Source organism: Nanorana parkeri, unplaced genomic scaffold, assembly GCF_000935625.1.
Source record: "Nanorana parkeri isolate BGI_ZX_2015 unplaced genomic scaffold, ASM93562v1 scaffold580, whole genome shotgun sequence".
In the NCBI taxonomy this organism is placed as follows: Eukaryota; Metazoa; Chordata; class Amphibia; order Anura; family Dicroglossidae; genus Nanorana; species Nanorana parkeri.
Genome location: NW_017306848.1, coordinates 405476 through 419155, shown reverse-complemented (window position 1 = coordinate 419155; position 13680 = coordinate 405476). Strand labels below are relative to the sequence as shown.

General features: G+C 43.9%; 1 protein-coding gene across 1 annotated transcript in view; it reads right to left on the bottom strand.

The window, feature by feature from the left end:
- The window catches only part of APC (APC, WNT signaling pathway regulator), a 91794-nt gene extending 90313 nt beyond the window's left edge, over nucleotides 1–1481 (bottom strand). The window contains exon 1 of the mRNA XM_018562497.1: nucleotides 1440–1481. The gene's annotated coding sequence lies outside the window, so the exon portion shown is untranslated. The remainder of the gene's footprint in view (nucleotides 1–1439) is intronic.
- Nucleotides 1482–13680: the final 12199 nt, after the last annotated feature.

Sequence of the window (13680 nt, the reverse complement as noted above, 5' to 3'; positions counted from 1 at the left end):
CTGAGAGCTCCTGTCCATTCATAAACTGTGGCTATAGTGTGAGTTACTATGTCCACTAACAAACAGGAAGTGATGTAGAGCACTTCCTGTTCATTCATAACTGCAGACACAGTTATTTACAAACACCCAGCGATCAGTTTTGATAGCCAAGTGCTTGTAGCCCGCTCCCCATCCTGACTCTTCTGGCCGTCACTGGACGCCAAGCAGAGCGGAAGGACAGCTTACAGCTCTCTCTCCTCCCCACACCGCCCTGCTCGGCTTCCTGACAGCTCTCTCCTCCTTGCCCCGCTCAGCCTCCTGACAGCTCTCTCCTCCCCGTACCGCCCCGCTCGGCCTCCTGACAACTCTCTCCGCCCCGCACTGCCGCGCTCAGCCTCCTGACAGCTCTCTCCTCCCCGCACTGCCACGCTCAGCCTCCTGACAGCTCTCTCCTCCCCGCACTGCCCCACTCGGCCTCCTGACAGCTCTCTCCTCCCCGCACTGCCCCACTCGGCCTCCTGACAGCTCTCTCCTCCCCGCACTGCCCCACTCGGCCTCCTGACAGCTTTCTCCTCCCCGCACTGCCCTGCTCGGCCTCCGGACAGCTTTCTCCTCCCCGCATGGCCTCTTTGCAGCTCTCTTCTCCCGACAGCTCTCTCCTCCCTCCCCCCCACACTACCCTGCTCAGCCTCTTGAGAGCTTCGCTCCTTCCTGCTGGGTGCCGGCAGCTGGATCCTCTGCGTCCCCGCAGATCCCTACTGCCTCTGCCAACACAGGTAGAGGGAGCAGAAGGCATTGGAGGGGTCACAGACTGGCATCTAGCAGGGAGGACAGAAACTAGGGGTGCACTGAATCTTCAGCCGCTGTGGTACTATGGGCATTTTACCCATAGTACCATTTTCAGCCAAAATATTTTTCGTGGCTGAAATGACTGTGCATCCCTAGTTTTTAAAAAGGTGTTTATTCAAATGCCCAAGCCTTTATTTACAAAACCACAAAATGCACCAAAGAGAAAAACTCTCCACCATGAGAAGTAGGGGATAGACTTCCCTGATGAGAGCAAAGGAAGCTCCCCACTTTCAAAATGACAGCATAACTCTAACATGGCGGAAAAGCAGTTCTCCTGTGTACCCTACATGCTTTCCTTACTCGGTTCCCATTATATTACATGCAGTTCAGGACATGCACCATGCTCAGGGAAGGGGACAGAAGTCCATTTGACACTTGTGCCAAGTTGAAGGCATGTCCTGCCATTATTCCCTTGGCTGATTCTTGTTCCAAGCTCAGCATACGTTCCAGACTGTATTTGAACACAGAGGATGAAAAGACTTCCCACACCAGGAAAGCCATGCAGTGAAAACTGCTTTGTAACACAGAAGGCATGATGCTCTATGACCATTTTTGATGCAGAGGGCAGAGTACACATATTAAATTCTTACAGTGCAGCAAACTGTACTCACTGGAAGACTCCCCTCTCTTCTGTCACTCTACAAATCCTGAGCGAGATGTTCATCACACTTCCTACCAGCAGCTTTAGATATCTGGAAGGAACAGGCATTGCACCATTTTGAGACTAGGCCTGTTAAAAGCAAAACAGAAAATATAACTATAATACTATACAATAAAAACTAAACTATAACATGCTCTAAATAACTACAAAACAGAAAATGTCTGCCAAGAAGCTACGGTCACAAAGTTTTGATTGTGTTTTTACTAAAAGCTTTTGTTTTTTTTTTACTATTATCCTGATCCATTATGGTTCTCCTTTATTTTATCCATAAAACTGGAGACACTGTGGAAATAAAGCCAATGCACTGTTTGCATAGAGACACAATGTCTCTATACTGCTCACTTACAGTCATGTGAAAATTTAACCACATCCCTTGGAAAAACTGTTGACTTTTTCAACATTTGTGAACAAGCAAAACATTAGATCTTCATTTAAACAGAGTCTACAAATGGAGATATGCTTGAACAAATGACACACAAAATTGACAAGTTGCATTTATTGTCATAAACTAAATTAAGCAAATTGGAGATTGGTCATGTGGAAAAGTAAGTACACCCCTACATTTACCATGACTTTAAATCCATGAAATTAGAATAAGGTGTTCCAGATTAGGTGCCTATGATTAGAAACATCTAAGGGAGTCTTTAGTCATATCCAGGATCTGGTTTTCTCTTTGTTATTGATGTATGTGGTGTCATCATGCCAAGCTCAAAGGGCTCTCTTTGCCCTTCGAAAGGGAGGTTTTGGATGCCTATTAACCCGGAAAAGAATTAAAAAAGATCACACAACTATTTGAAATCAATCATTACACGGTAAGGAAAATATCTGCAGGTAACTCTTGCAACAGTTGGTGTCAAAGTACATGTATCGATAATCAGAAAGAGATTGCACCAATTTAACCAGCATGAAAAGTGTGCCACGAAAAAGCTTTTGCAGCACAAGAATAACAGAAGAGCAAAATTACAGTTTGGTATTAAACAAATAAGCAAATACCAGGCCTTCTGGAACAATGTGCTGTGCACTGACAAAATAGAAGGAGTTGTTTGGTCACAGTAAACATGTTTGGTACAAACCAAAGACAGGATTTCAAGGGAAGAACCGTATACCAACTGTGAAGCCTGGTGGTGTACATGTTATGGTTTGGGGTTGCATTGCTGCTTCAGGTACAGAGCAGCTTACATTTTTTTGATAGTTCAGTTTTTTTAATGGGGCATTGCTGTATTCATGATCTCAAGAGTCTTTTGCTTACCAGTTATTAAAGTGGACGTGAAGTCAAAAAGTTAAACACTTGCTAAATCAAGAACATTTAAAAAATGTTAATTTAAATTAAAGCAGTACTTTGAAAGATTTAGCTTTTACCTTAAATTCCTATTGAAAAATAGTACTGCATTTCCAGTGTCTAGTGACTCCTGTCTTGAGCTTCATAGCCATTTGCCTGCAGTGTGAGATCATGCACGGCACTGCTGCATCAAATTGCTAGTCTCACAAAATTTTTAGAGAGATTTAATGATGTTGTTACTACTTTGTAGTTCACATTCTCCTTGCTGGAGAGGAAATGGCACCTGGGGACCTGCAGTGTAAATCTCCCTGTTTTAGCATAATTCATTCTATGGTTCTGCAATTTCTGTACTTCTCTTGCTGGAATATTCCCTTGATATGCTTTGTGTATTTCTTCTAGATCTGCGCAGTAATCCAGAATGAAATTTGCCTCTGTGCAGAAACCTCCTGTAATAAAGAACAGTCACTACTGCTCTCACCTTGTGTAGGGTAACTGGTCATGTATCTGCCCCCTCCTGTAGTTTCTGCAGGCAGCCTGTAGTGGGTGGGGCCTGCCGAGTCCCTCCCATAGCTCTGCTCTCTGCACAAGCTATGTGCAGTGATGATGTCACAACTAATTTTACAAGGTAATGACCCTGTTTGCGAATGCATTTGGTGGTCACAAAGTGGATATATATCCTTTGTGGCCATTTAGGAATATATTTAAAGGATTTATTTTTGTCACTAGGGTTGAACTTTAGCTGCCTGAGAACCTGCTACTGTAGGTAATGAGATGCCTGACTGTCTTTTGCTTCAAATCACTCACAAGCAGCAAGAAGTCTGCATATGTAAACAGATATTTTACTCTCTTAGTTAACCACAACGTTTTAACACAGTTTACTCCTACAAATAACAGCATGATCATTTTCTTGATATATCACTAACCCCCTAACATGATCCTTTTTTGTTCCATCTTCATTCACAGCAGCGTATTGCACTCGTGTTACTATAGTACTTTTTGCACTAAAAAGCCACAGATCACACAGAAACAATTCTGGCAATTAGAAGAAATGGATGTGTAAAAATATATCACTGAGGATCAGCCAAAACAAAGACTCACCTCATGCAATGCAAAAGCTTCCAAAGTCAGAAGAAAACACCACACTGATAAAGAACGGTTAACATCTAAAATTCATTAAAGAAAATACTTGAAATTGAATTCTAAATTTCTATTGCGACACGCTCCTTTTAATCAGTGATTGAAAGACGAAGGTTATACCCTAGTATAAAATGGTAACCATTGCTGTAACAAAAAAAACGTATTATATGACCAGACTTAGCACAGTGACCTTTGACAACCAGGCTGCAGTCTTACGCATGTCATTGGTTTTTACATTTCCTGTTTCCAAATAAAGAGAGGCTTCAGAATGGTGTGTGTAATATAAGGGCAATAGAACCCTGTCAGGATGTACTGCTATGCTTCTTGAAGTCTAAAATGCTTTACATCGCCTTGACAGAATGAAAATGTTACATGTTGACATATAGCCAGAAGGGTTTAAAGCACAACCCCCTTTCCATGCTCGAGAGGCTAGAAATTGATGAACAGTTAAATGTATGCAAGATTCTGCACAATGTCAGCTCTAAAATACACACCTACAATATATAGGGCCAAGGTTGTTGTCCTACTTTTTTTTTCCCTCCCTTTGCCTGTCAGGGAAGGGAAAATACAATGTTCCCCTCTCAATTTTATTTGTAATGTTTAATTATTCACAAAGTGATCACAGAGTGATCTTGGATTACATTTTTTGACATTCGGTTATGTGGGGGCATCCTATTGGTTGCATGGAATGCTATTACTACTCTTGTAACAGAAGAATGGGGTGCATAGCCACAGTACTACAGAGTCTGATCGATTTTCTTAACGAAGGATGCCGACAGGGACACTCACTGTGCAAATTTTGGCCACTTATCAGCTGTCTTAAGATTTCAAAAAGGACAGGGCCTACGGATTTGTAAATTGCAACTCGGAACAGGACAGGAAGTTCAGGGAAGCAGAACAGAGAGTTCAAGCCATCTGTTTGGAAACGTGAAGACTAAGTGCTTGGTAACTAAAATAAAATAAAGAAATACTTTGCTGGGCAATGTATATTTGTTTATCTGGAGTCATTAGTGAAGAAAGGTTTTGAGGGTTTGAGGGTTTAATACCTTAAAGTGAACTGGAGGTCAGCTGACAAAAAATATATATATATATAATAAAAGCAGTGATGAAATTACTGTATCTAGGCAGATTTAGAAGAGAAGTAATGCCAAACCTTTTTTTTCCCCTCTTTACTTTTCTTTTGGGTCACAATAGAAAATGTGCTACTACAGACAGTCCCCGGGTTACAAACAAGATAGGTTCAGTAGGTTTGTTCTTAAGTTGAATTTGTATGCAAGTTGGAACAGGTACGTTTTTTAAGTGGAACTCCAGCCAAAACTGTTTTTGTTTGTTTTGGATAGCATAGGGAAGGGTTTACCTCCTGTAAAGTTTGTTTTGCTGTGTGTGCCCCTGTTCAGATGGTTTTACCTCACTTTCTGTCCCTGTGACAATTGGATTTTGAAAATTGGAAACAAGGATTGGTGATAAAGCTTCAGTGGAGACACATTTTTCCCATGATCACTCTTACAGGAGTGAATTTCCCTTCCTAGTGGTAGATTTCCTCTCACTTCCTGTCTCAAGGACAGGAAGTGAGATTAAATATTTCTAATGAGAAAGATACAGACAGCAGTAAAATCCTCACAGTGACCCAGAAGAGGTGGGCACCCCTCATCTGCACGTCTAACATGAGCCAACTTCCTGTAATGTACGTACTAGGGATGCACCGATGCTAGTATCGGTACCGATAGCGAGTATTTGGGTGAGTACTCATATTCGCCCAAATGCTCAGATACCTAGCACCAGTACTTCCTGTATCAGGAAGCCAGGCTGCGCATCATTACACGCTGCCCGGTTTCCTGATTGGCCAGGAAACGTTCCACGTTCTCGTCACTTGTGATGAGAGAGCATGGAGCCAACTTCCCGGCCAATCAGGAAGCCGCGTACCGTGCAATGACGCAGCGCCCGGCATTCTGATTGGCCGGGAAGCCGGCGTCATGCTCCCTCGTCATCTCATGAATCATAATATTAAGAAAGTGACCTAAAAGCATTAGTTTGTATTGCTTTAGAAAAATGTGACCTGTCCCTTTAAGAAAGAGTATCGGTAATTGGTATCTGCGAGTACTTGATCAAAAGTATCGGTACTCGTACTCTGTCTTAATAAAGTGGTATCGGTGCATCCCTAGTACGTACAGTACTACAAACCAGACCCACAAAGGCGGCCACTCCTTGTCGGCGCGAGCACGGTAGCATTACAACTCCCCCTGCTGTACAGTAATAGCCCCGTTTGCAAGTAGGAGTCGTATGTAGCTTGGGGACTGCCTGTATACTCCTGTGACCGCAAAGGCACCATATAGAGGGCTACTGCCTGCCATCTGAGCAGAGCTGGACTGCAGTTGGGAAGGATCCAGACAATATTGATCCACCCCGCTGTCTGACCGCTGGCTATTCCTCTCTAGAGCCAGAGCTGCCTGCCCCCTACCCCCTCTGTTCCTCCAATGAGCACTGGAGGAACAGAGAGGGAAGGAGGGAATCTCTGCGGGGAATGGAGACCGACAGCCACTGCCCTCTGCAGGGGGAAGACACTGAGCTGAGGGGTTACATAATCGCTCAGGTCTTGGTATAGAGCTGGTGTAGCATACTGCAGATTGGGAAAAGTATATTTAACTCTCCCATTATTCCTTTTTCAATGTACACATGCTCTCAGCAAAGTTGATTCTAACAGTTTTTACACTGGCTATCTAGAGAGTGCTAGAGAGCTGAAACATAAGAATGGGAGCGATAAAGAGTTTACAACATCCTCTATGCACAGGTACTCTTAAATGAGCAGAAGGAAAACGTCACTTCAAAGTAGAATTGATGAGGGCTGGGCTGATGCAGAGGTATCATTACAAAAGCGAGACTATTCCAGAGACCAGCTCCCAGCTGTAGGTTTACTTTAGGGGTCACATGTTCCCAGACTATGAACATTAAAGCATTTACATATTGTTAACAAGTAATCACTTTAAAACAAGCGTTTTGCAGCTAGTGACCTAACTGCTATAGACGGCGGCGATTTGTCACACCTGCAGGAAGGTCAAAGTCATACATTATATGTTGGAGTTCGTTGCTAGAAATCCCTCTTCTTCAGATAGGTTTAGCCAAGCCATAGAGATGCATGCAGAGAGATTGTTTGCTGGCGATCTCATCACCAACATAAAATGGTTCACAAACTGGATAACTGAGCAACTTGGCTACAAATTCTAAAATTAGCAAATTAGAGATTCTATAGAAAACAACTAGTGAGAAATGGATTTTAAAAAGACAAAAAGGGAATAAATGTGAATAAATCCCTCGTCTGACATGGCCCTGCAGTGACAGGTCAGCAAGGTTTTGTTTTAACCCCTTCGTGACTGACGACGTACAGTGTACGTCGCCAGCATCGGGGCTGTTTAAACAGACTCCCGGTGACTTTTGCCGCCGGGACTCTGTTTAAACTTGTAGAGCCGACTGTCGGCTTTACAACAGAAGCGATCCTTGCGACTTACCTGTCGCCAGATCGCTTCTGCGTCCCGAAGAAGGGGCCGCCCCCCCCCACCGCCGGACTACCCGGGCTCCGTTGCCCCTCCTACGGGCCCGGCGATCTTGGTGTCCGCAGGGAGCTGGGGAGGAGGTCGACGAACTTCCGTTCATCAATCCGCTCCCCGTTCTATGGGACCGGGAGCGACGCAGATTGCATCACTTCCGGTCCCTGGGCTGTCAGTTCTGGGCTCCTGGAGCCCAGCTATAAGCTATTGAAGTGCTTATAGCTCAGGGACCGGATGTAATCTGCATCGCTCCTAGTCCCATAGAATGGGGACGAGATCGGTGAACGGACATTCTTCCGCTCTCCTCCCCAGCTTCCCGCCGACCCCCAAGATGCCGGTCATGGGCCTGCAGGAGGGGCAGTGGAGCCCAGGAAACACGGCAGGGATGTCGGGCGGAGACTTTACCGGCCCATAGAAGTGATCTGGTGCGATTCTGATGGCTCAGCTTTCTTCTATTGTAAAGCCAACTCTACAAAATGTAAACAGAGTCCCGACGGCTTAGTATGTTTAAACGGGCCAGCTGCCAGTGACATACTATGTACCTCACGGGTCGCTAAGGGGTTAAAGCCAAAGTCCTGGAAGCATCCATTTTATACCATTTGAAGTACTTTATACATTCGTTGCGGTTATAAAAACGTTTCTTGACAAGTTGATCAAAAAACCCTCCATTAGGTCTCCTCTTAAAGCATAGCTCCTGCTGTACATGCCCACCACCCCCATGGCATCGGAGAAGCATCTATGACAGACACCATAAATGCACGGTGATGTGACCCGCTCTCTCTCTGTGCTAGTCATAAAAGCAGAGCCTGGGATGAAGCTGGGGCCGGCAAAGCACAGTGAGGTGATGGAAGCAAACACCAGAACAGGAGCTTCTTCGATGAGGTAGGGTGCCAGTAGTAAAGTGGGCAGAAAGATTTTCATAACAGCAATGAACACATAAAGGGCAGTGAGGCACTTCAAAGGGTATGAAATAGATTGTTTCCAAAACTGGACTTCAAACTAAATTTCTTTTGCTAAAGAATAGCTAAAAATATTTATGACTACAGTTTCCCTTCAATAATTATACATTGACCGCAAAGAAACAAAAAATACATTCAAAAACATAGTAAGCCTACACCCTACCAGAGGAGAGGTGGCATTGTATATGGGGTTTCCAAATCTTTCAAAACTGTTTCCCTTTAATAAATCAATACATAATCATTTTAGTAAAAACGGAGAATCATGCATTGACCTCAGAGAAAAAAAAAAAAGACATTAAAAAATGTATATTAGTAATACAAAGGAGAGGTGGCATAATATGCAAAGTACTGTATCCAATTCAACAGGCCACACGTTTGGATAGGACTGTAGATTGGTTTATTCTCATTCAGAGCCAAACCTTTAACATCTTGTCCCTTAATGTAACCCGGTGGAGGCTGATTCAGTGTACAGGGATACTTTTTCATGCAAATGACGAATAACACAGGCTGATTAATCAATGGAGAACAGAAGGGGCTTTTTCCCCCCTCACTTCTTTCTTTTCACTTACTGGTACTCGTAACTCACTTGGAAGAAAGTTTCATGAACCCCGTCCAGTTCTCATGGTTCTAACAATGCAGTATGGCCATTTAATTAGCAGGCTGTCACTGGAGCTAGCATCAAAACGTTTCTCTAAAAGGGCTATGTACAAACTGATTACACAAGTAACAAGATTGCCAGAGCAGGAAGCAAACGCTATTCTGAGCAGATATTATGCCGTTACTAATACTCCTAAATAGTGGTCATAGATTCCCTTATTATGTTTTCTGCATTACCATCACTTCAAACAAAAACCCACAGGTATGTAGTCATCTCCACAACAGCAAACCCACAGGAACATCCAAGATACCAATATGAAAGAACTCAACACAAATGAGACAGAAGCCCTTCCGCAGTGTAGGTTGTGGTGCCTGCTGCGATGGAGAAAGAAACTTTGAGGGAGCAGAGTCAGAGTGCGTGTAAGGACGTCGGGGGGGCCCCCTTAGGCCCCGTTCACACCTGACCGTTTTGTAGCGCGTCCTACGCTCGACGAACGCGCTACAAAACGGTCAAAAAAATAAATAGCATTGTAGTCAATGCCCTCGTTCCCACCTAGGCGTATTTCCGCCCGTCCCTAACGCCCTACAAAACGGCACACGCCTGAAAAGGTCCCGGGACTACTTTGGGCCGTTTTGTAGGGCGTTTTCCATTGGGATACAGCCAAGTAGCCTTTGGGGTCGCGCGAATCGCGGTAAAAACCGCGTGACGGTCGCACGACAGACACGCATATTACAATACGCCTAGGTGTGAATGGGGCCTTACTTTACACACGGTCACTATGCCCTGCATGGACAAGGTGACAGTGTCTTCTTACTAAACAGTGAGCCATATGTGTGCCAGCTAATATGCCTACAGTGCCTTGAACATTTTTTTTACCCCAACCCTTGGTGGTTTTCTTACTTTATTGCATTACAATCTGTAATGAAAATGTATTTTTGGGGGAGTTTGTACCATGTGATGTACACAACATGCCTACCACTTTCTAGGTGCAAAATCATTTTTAATGTGACAAACAATTGAGACAAAAAAACAGAAATCTTGTGTGCATAAATATTCAGTATATTTTGCAGTGCTGAAAGTCTCTTGGGTTATGTCTCTAATAGCTTAGCATATTTACCAATTGGGATTTGTGCCCATTCTTCAAGGCAAAACTGCTCCTTCCAGTTAGATGGGTTGCACTAGCGTACAGCAATCTTCAAGTCATGTCACAGATTCTCAATTGGATTGAGGTCTGGCTTTTGACTAGGCCATTCCAAGACATTAGTTCCCATTAAACCACTCCAGTGTAGCTTTAGCAGAATGTTTAGGTTCATTGTGGTGCTGGAAGGTGAACCTCTGTCCCGGCTCAATTCTGTCGCAAACAAACAGGTTTTACTCAAGAATTGCCCTGTATTTAGTGTCATTCGCCCTACTGCAAGGGTTAAGAAAAAGTTTTCCTGGAGTTTTTCCTTAAAGTGGTCCTATGGACAGATACTCCCCATCTCTGCTGGGGATCTGTGCAGCGCCTCCAGTGTTACGTTTGGGGTTTTTGTTGCATCTCTGATTAATGCCCTTCTTGTCCAGTCTGAGTTTTGGTGGGCAGCCCTCGTCAGGTTCGTAGTAGTGCCATTATAATTGATTTAATGGAGCTCTGCAGGATGTTCAAAGTTTGGAATTTTTCCTTTTACCCAACCATGATCTGTACATCTCTGCAACATTTTCTCTGACCTGTTTGGAGAGCTCCTTGGTCTTTATGTTGCTTGCTTAGTGGTGCTGCAGACGCAGGGGGGGGCTTTCAGAACAGGTGTATTTATGACATCATGTGACAAATCATGCGACACTGATTGCACACAGGTGGACCTTTGCAGCTAGTTTTTAGACTTCTAAATTTAATTTGTAGGCCCACATCTTATTTAGAGGTTTGTGTCACAATAATTATTTTGTGCCTGCAAAGTGGTGGCCATGTTTTCTCCATCGCATAGTACGAAGGCTGTAATGCAATAAAAACAGGGCAAACACTAAGGGGGTGAATATTTTCGCAAGGCGCTGTATTTTGCATTGAACGTGTGTGTATTTATTTAGCTTATCGCAAAAGCTGGACTATGCCTTCAAAGTGTAACCCCAATCCCTTTCAGACTGACCATACACAAGCAATGATTGTAGAATACTTTTTTTGCCGCAGATTTCTATTTTAAAGAAACTGACGTTTTACCGTGTCTTTCACAAACCTATTTTTAAAAAGAAGGATCTGCCTTTACTGAGTAAGCTCAGTCTTGTGATGAGACAAGCTGAAGCTTGTACGATAAAAGACGGACGGGCCGGTGTGCGCAAGCGCACACTGCCCGTTCGGCATTGCGGTCATCGGAAGCCGCCCCTCGTGTGGCGTGGCTTGCGTTCTGCGCAAGTACGATCTGCCTATGCAAGATAGGCAGATCGTACGTTTTTTTAAGTACCTTACAACCATCGCAAGACAAAAGTCTTGCGATGGTTGTAAGGTGTGTGCCCAGCCTTAGAAAGTATCTCAGAAAAGTACAAGCCGCAGTCTCACAGATGGGCATGCCATTTACTGTGCATCTATATCTCAGACAATGCCCATAGGAAGAGTATACAGATGCAATAAAGCCAGCAACAAACGTTCATAGAATAGTACTACCGTAAATATAAAATGGAACGGGAAATTCTGTATAGGAGCAGACCCATTTAATGGAACAAACATGGGAATGTTCAGACATCTACAATTGATCCTAGAAAGTAGGAGCTGGACTCATAACACTGATGGTTAAGTGATCAGAGCAGTTTTATAACATGCAATAGAGAAATCTTTACAAACATGAGCTGCAGTGGCAACACAGTCAGTACCTTAAAGGTGGGCCATAGGGATGTCCCAATACCACTTTTTCAAGACCAAGTACTGTCCCTCATGTACTTGCCGATACCAATTACCAATACTTTTTGTTAAACGGGCATGTGACATTTCTTCTAAAACAATACAGACTAAAGATTTTAGGGCAGTTTCTCAACAGGCTGCGTAAAGATGCGTCACCAGGGCTGCCAACAGGTCTCTCCAGCGCTGCATACGCGTCAGCAGGGCTGCCTATGGATCTCTCTAGGGCTCTGTGGACAGGTGCTGGGCTGGAGCGTAGTGAGCCGCATGGAGCGGGTTTCCGGTCACGTGCCCGCTCCGAGGCTGTACTTGCAGTGTGGGCCTGCCTCGAGCTCTGCCTGAGCTGGGAAGGCGAAGGATAAGATGTGGGACCTGGCAGGCAGTGTCAAAGACAGCTACTGCCAGGTCCCCGGAAGGCTACCTCAGGCCCCCATGAGCGCGGGAGCTCGGTAGCCGACCCGATGAAAACATTTAAAGGGCCAATATAGGCCTTTAGTATCGAGGCATTGTCAGGAGTAAAAGTACTCCTGAAAATGCCCTACTTCGGTCCCGATACCGATACTAGTCTCGGTATCGGGACATCCCTAGTTGGCCATGCACCAATAGAATTTTGTTCAACAAAATTTGCTTTCAGAATGTTCCTTCGATTCCGTAATAGTTGAGGGGGTCAAATTAACTATAGGTTTTTGACTGTAGTGACGAAAAAAATTGAAGCAGCCGAATGGAAACTTTTGCTGAAACAAATTAAATTCTAACAGCGGACTGGTTTTTCGTTCAGGAAACTCCATTCATTTCAAAATTGAAAGTTAAAATCAAACAAAATTTCCAACAACATAGTAGTCTCCGATGGCATTACTGAATGTTGATTTTCAAATAAACGCTCATACAAAAATCTACCAGTGTATGGCCATCCTTGTTTGAGCAGTCTGTGTGCTCATAATTAGTAGACAAATGGGTCCATGAACTTGCTCATTATCAGTTGTAATGAAATTAGTGTCAAAGGTAGCTGTGAGCTGTAAAGTGATGTTGTAGGGATAATTACCCGGCCACAATGTGCACATGAAGTTGAGAAAAACAAACTCCCCAGGTCTCTGGTAGTAGTCAAATTGCTAAAACTGAGCAGCAATGGCAGCTGATTTGATGATAGTAATTCAGCAACTGTGTCTATACGAGTATAAGGAACAATCTCATCCAGGATCTCAGGAGGCCTGGCTGCCACTGTATTCAAGCAGACCTTTTCCCATATCTTTAAAATACCAACAAACACACCTTGAGAAATGTTTAGTAATGACAATCTACAGACACATACTTATAGATAATTGCCGGCTTTGTATACCTTATTTTTCTTTTCTTCCCCAGTCTTCTGATAGTGGCCATGTTTACTAAGGACAGATTACTGAATCTCCCATTACTTCCCGATTTCTGGCACGTGACTAGACATGTGACCACGTACATCATCTCAGGGGAGGAAAATGCCTTTCCCCGAGATCTCCCGAGATTGCAAATGATATTTCCCAGCTAGGCAATCCCAGTGTGCTTTGCTTTGGCAAATTTAAGTATTTTTGCCCTTTCAAAGCAGGAAGTGAATGCTCTGCAAGTGTATTTCAAAATCACAGCATTTTACACCTGACATGTCTATGTTATTATTAATCATCATACATAGAGGGATGCACCACATCACAGGATTTAAAGTAGTATTAAGGTCTGGGCGTTTTTTACCTTAATGCATTCTCTGCCTTAGGGTAAAAACGGGCCAGCACCTTTTTTCTACCCCGGTCCCCCCCCCACACTTACCTGTCAGCTGCGCTCATCC